Below are 6,000 nucleotides of genomic sequence, written 5' to 3'. Positions count from 1 at the left end.
CATGGTAAGGAGAACTTTAAACTAGGAAAGCCAGAGGAAGGGGAGAGTTACAGGGAATACACAATCAACTAAATGGAGCTGGAGTAGGGACACTACAAGCATCTGCATGCAAGAAGGAAGGATCTATAAGACAACACTATGGGGAAACCTCTTGCACCCCTGTGGGGAAATCAGCATGCTCAAAGGCCTCTCTGAAGTGCCTGCACACAACTGCATGCATCCTGGGGAATAAAGAGGAGGAATTAGAAATCTGTGGGCAGTTGCAGAGCTATGATCTCCTTGGGATCAAGGGATTTAGGAAGGAATCCACCCTCCATGTGAAAGAGCAGCTGGAATGTATGGAGCTCTGCCTAGGGGTGGATGCTGGGCTGACTGAGAGCTTATGGGTAAGGATTAAAGGGCAGACTAACACGAGTGACACTGTGTGGGTGTTTGATATAGGCCACCTGATCAGGAAAAAGTGATAGATGAGGCCTTCCTCAGACAGCTGAAAGTAGCTTCACTTTCACAGGGCATGGTCCTCTTGGGGGACTTCAAACTCCCCAGTGCCAGTACATTAATGCATGCAGCATGGGGAACAAACAGGATGAATTTTGAGTCTTGTGCCTCCATTCAGAGGGACTTCAGCAGGCTGGAGAAATGGGCAGAGAAGAACCTCGTGAAGTTCAATAAAGGAAAGTGTAAAGTCCTCTATCTGGGGAGGAATAACCCCATGCACCAGTACATCCTGGGGGCAGGAGTGTAGGAAAGCAGCTCTGCAGAGAAGGACCTGGGAGTCCTGGTGGGCAACAAGTTGAACATGAGCCAGCAATGTGCCCTTGTTGCAAAGAAGGACGATGGAATCCTTGGCTGCATTAGGAAGAGCATTTTGAGCAGGGCAAGGGAGATGATCCTTCCCCTCTACTCAGCCCTGGTGAGGCCACACCTGGAGTATGGTGTCCAGTTCTGGGCTCCACAGTGCAAGGCAGAAATCAAGCTACTGGAGCAAGTCCAGCAAAAGGTCCCTAAGGTGATGAGGGCACTAGAGCAGCTCTCCTATTAGGAAAGGCTGAGAGAGCTGGGCCTATTCAGCTTGGAGAAGAGAAGGCTGATGGGGGGATCTTATCAATGTGTATAAGGATATGAAGGGAGGGTGTCAAGAGGATGGGGCCAGCCTCTCTCTGGTGGTGCCCAGTGACAGGACTAGAGGTGATGGGCACAATCTGAAATACAGGAAGTTCCATCTGAATCTGAGGAAATCTAAGGGAGACCTTTTTTACTGTAAGGGTGAGAGAGCACTGGAACAGCTTGCCTAGAGCGATTATGGGGATCCTGGAGATATTCCAAAGCCATCTGGACACGGTCCTTGGCAGCCTGCTCTGGGTGACCCTGTTTGAGCAGGAGTGTTGGACTAGATGATCGCTAAAGTTCCCTTTCAACCTCAACCATTTCTGCTTTTCTGTGATTCTATGATTGGCCATTGCCCTCATCGCGAACCTGTCAAAGATACTCCTTGAAAAGTGTAGTGGCATGCTGTATACATAGTATGAATGGTCAGATCAACCACTCACAGGCATCTGTGCTGATGGGGTCAGCACTACACTTACTTACAGACGAATGTTAAGTCCATGCTTCTTCCCATACACTGCTGGCAAAACACAGCAAGTTTTTGTCTCCTACTGTTAAGCATACGGTCCCAAAGAGATCAGCTTACCCTCTATGAGGAGAATTCAAAGCTCACCTGGACTTGTACAAGCAGTGCTCACCTGATTTTTTTGGACAGTATAGAACCGCTCTATTACAGAGGAGGTAGGTATGCCAATGTGCCCTGCTGTAGCAGTGCTCTATATTTCTCTGCAGGTCTGGAACTGTGATGAGAAACCAGAGCTGAAGGTGCTTGTTCCATCTCCTGTGCAGGGAGGAGGATATAATTCATCTGACCAGCTAATGGAGGAAGAACCTGGTTACCTAAGCACAAGTACCAAACCTCATTTTAGGCTCTGTGTGATATCCCTGCTGGCCTCTAGCTGCCACTGCAGAAGAAGTCAGGTCATCCCCAAAACCCATGTCAGTTCCGGTAGCCCTGTGGAGACAGACCGATAACACTGGATATCTGTTGTCTAATCTTAGACAACTGAATCCCACCATAGGTTTCCACTTTGAGGTAAAACGAATCTCTCTGGTATCACTACTTTCTGTACTGAATAGCTTGCCAGTGATTGTAAGGGGAGCTTAGACCAACTTCACATAAAAGTACAAACAGGTGACTTCTTAACCTTAGCACGTGAATTCTGAGGGAGCTATATTACTCATTCTAGACTATTGGAACAGAAGGGAGAGCCATACTAAGGAGATTTACACCGTATTTCTGGATTTGGTTGGAAGATGACTTTGGCGACCTCTCTGCCAAATATGACAGCAGCCCAGGGAAGGGCAAAAGTTTCTGTATCTGTTGTCCATGCTTTGAGCTGAAGGGTGCAATATCAGGGCAAGGTTTGCCATCAGTGAGAGACTTCGATCTTTAGGCAATTCCACCATACAAAAACATATTACAGTAACAGAAAACAATGAGCAAGAACTTTGACACTGACAATAATGCGCTATATTTTCATGTTAATCTTTGAGCTCATATTCTTTTTCAGAAATAACCTTGAGAAATAAATCTCTAAGTCTTATGACCACTACTCCCTTGGAAGTGCTATGTAGTAATTCTCCTGAGATTCAGAGTTCGGTGTACGGACATGGGAATTATCTCATCTTTTTAGCCTTTTAAAATTAAGAAAACAAACTCCCAACTTGTTGTCCAAGGTCCTTCCAAAGTCAGCACAGCACTATGCTGACTTTGTACTGACTTCATTCTGTCCTCAGGAAGGTTGAGAGCTCCCTGGCAAGTTCTTATTCCTCTCCTCTGACTTCCTTGTCTATCAAATCCACCTTCAATGTCTAAAAATTTGATGATGGGAATCCCACCAAGCATATATGCATCTGTATGTGTGTATCTATATATCCTAACTCCTTAATCCATGGTGCTTTCAGGAGCCATGATTGAAATCAAGTCTGAGTTCCCAGAGCCTGCTAATTAAACCATTTGACCCTCAAGGACTACAGCTATTGTGTGATGCAGGCCTTCGGTTTCCATTTCCTTGCCTGGAGGGCAGGTGACTCAGCCAAGAACAAAGTTAGTAGGAGGAGTAGCATGAGAGAACTCTGGATGGTCAAGAAGTGGAGGGAAGGACAAACCCCAAACTAGCAGTACGGAGCAGACACCCCCTGCCCTGTCTGCCAGTGCAGCCTATCCATGTTGGTCAGGGATGGATTTTAAGCTTGCACAGGAGGGACAGCCATAACAGAATATGTCATCGCAGATGTATCCTGAGTCATTAGGATCATCTTTCCAATTTCTGTATGCACTTGTAGGGCTGAGTCTTCTCTGCAGGCATGTTGAAGCTACGGAGGGGCGCAAGAATGAACAGGGTCCTCCAGAGACCTGTTCAGTCAAAAAAGAGAAGTATCTCAGATGGAAGCAACAAAATGCCCTCTGGAGAGACCCTATCCCTGTAACACCCTGCACCCTCCCATTGACTGTAAAGGGGAGCAAGGCTGACCATGTCCGATTTCAAAATCTACACTACAGGTGTCTGCAGGGGACGATAGATAAAATTTTCCTCCATTATATTTAGGGATTTAGATTCCTGTCATCTAAATTTAGATGGCTGTAGTATAGGTATCTACAAATGAGCTATGTGTCTAAGTTTCCACTGTAATCAGTGGAGATTTAACTGATTAATTAATGTAATCTAGAGGACTATTTGGCCTACCTTGTGGTCAGCAATAAGTCAGTTTTCAAAATCTTCACTAGATAAAATGGAATCTTACATATCTAGCTGTCATGTAGAAAACCACATCTGAAAGCACTTAAAAGGTATGCAACATGAGTTCCATCAGCTAGTCAGCTTTTGGAGGTGGCAGAGATCTATGCAGCTGTCAAGGGTAAAATTTTCTCACCGTAAGACTCCACTTAGGTTCAGTGGTGGGGGGGAAGGCATTTAGTTGCCCAAACATAGATGACCAGTGCTATTTGCCACAGGCTGTCTGATGCATTGTATGAAGCTGGCAGGTATGCCATTGAACACAAGACAGACCCAACACTTTTGGGACTGACTGCTGGAGGTCAGGCAGGGTATGCTAGGGCATCTAATATTGCACTTGATGCCTATGTGTGGGAAACTAAACACTAAGTTGAGATGAATTCCCCACTACGTCTGTGGATACCTACAAGGTGTCTGTTCTCTGCTTCATTCTTACATGGAAAGTCCTGCTTTCATTCCATCAAATGCAATTAGCTCCTACCAGGAGAGTGGCTAACACATCTTTCCATCTCTTATGGGGGCTTGAGCCCTGCTGTTTCCCTTCCTGAACAATCCATAAGCAATGATAAGTACTGTTTCTTAGAAAATAAGTCTGTCTACAGTAAGGTATCCTTGACTGGCTTCAGTTAGTTCCAAGTGTTAAAGAAAAAAAAAACAAAACAAAATAAAACAACTGTGTTTATTTACTGGCAGAGAAATAGGAAAGTTATCTCTTAACTTTTCCTTTTAAGAAAAGTAAAAGTGTACATTGAAATTAACTTTTCTGCACTGTAGCTCAGCTCCAGCAGGATGCCTGGAGAACGCCATGTCCCTTGTCTCCTACCTTTACCCTATACTGTAGCATTAAGGGCACCACAAGATTCATCCCCCTCACCCTGAAGACACTGCGAACTCACCTCTCCCTCTTCCTTAACTTGTTTCCCACGTGCTACTATAAATAAGGTCATCATTATCCCTTTGTCCATTTCTGATTTCTAATTGTGGTTGTAACTACTGTGTTTTCTGTAGAGCTCAAAGCTTGTTTATGCATTTCTAATGTATTATGTGGACATAGTTTGTATTGACTGCTCAAGAGGCTTTGTAATAGAGTACAAGTAGGGTGTTATGCAAGTGATGACCTCCTCGACTTGATCCTCAACAAAGAGAAAAGGACATTGCAGGGTAAATTAGGAGTGTTGCAAAGGGGTAGAAGGGCTTAAAGGAGAGCAGTGTGAGAGATGAGAAGAGAAAGGGAGGGACTTTTCCACAGGTGCCAGTCAGGGCAGGAGGAAAATCACAGAAGTCCAGGTGCGCTCCTCCTCCTGGAGCAAATAGTGGGTATTGGTGGTAATGGCAGGTGGGCTCCCTCTGCACCAGGTGAGAAGGGCAAGGACAACTCCATTCCACTGAGCACAGTCCAGGACCAACCTCCAGGACACTGAGGGCACTTCTGCCACATTCCCAAGTACGCAGGAGGTTTATAGCCAGGATCTCAGCAAAGAGTTCTCCTAACATGCACATACACACAGATATGCATGTGCATGCACACACACACAAGTGTGCATACATGCACAGATGCCATGTGTGAACCCGGCTGCAGATGCAGATGAGCTTTCCTGATGACAGCTCCTCAGTGGTCAGAACTAGCTGGATTATGACCACTGCATTCTGCTGAAGGGAAAGGGAGTAAGGGATGGAGAAAGAAGACAGAACTAGACTCTTCTCAGTGGAGCCCAGTGGCAGAGTGAGAGGCAATGGGCACCAAGCAAAATACAGAACACTCTACTTAAACATATATATATATATGTATACATATATATATATATATATATATATATACACATATATTTAAGTATGAGCATGGTCAGGTTGGACCAGAGCATGGGACAGATTGCCCAGAGAGGTTGCGGAGTCTCCATCCATGGAGATATTCAGAACCAGACAAGGCCCTGAGCAACCTGCTATAGCTGACTTTCAGTGAGGAGTTGGACGAGAGACCTCCAGATGTTCCTTCCAGCTTCAGTGATTCTGTGGCATGAAGGGAAGTCCTGAAATCCTACCCACCTCCTTTATGGCTCAGACACTTTTGCAGCTGAAAGCAGGATCAATGGCAGGGAGAGATCAAGGGAGACATCGGACCCCTACCCCATTGTACAGGGTAGTGAGTGAATAG

The sequence above is a fragment of the Dromaius novaehollandiae genome, chromosome 22 (assembly GCF_036370855.1).
Source record: "Dromaius novaehollandiae isolate bDroNov1 chromosome 22, bDroNov1.hap1, whole genome shotgun sequence".
NCBI classification, from domain to species: domain Eukaryota; kingdom Metazoa; phylum Chordata; class Aves; order Casuariiformes; family Dromaiidae; genus Dromaius; species Dromaius novaehollandiae.
This window is presented reverse-complemented; position numbering follows the sequence as displayed.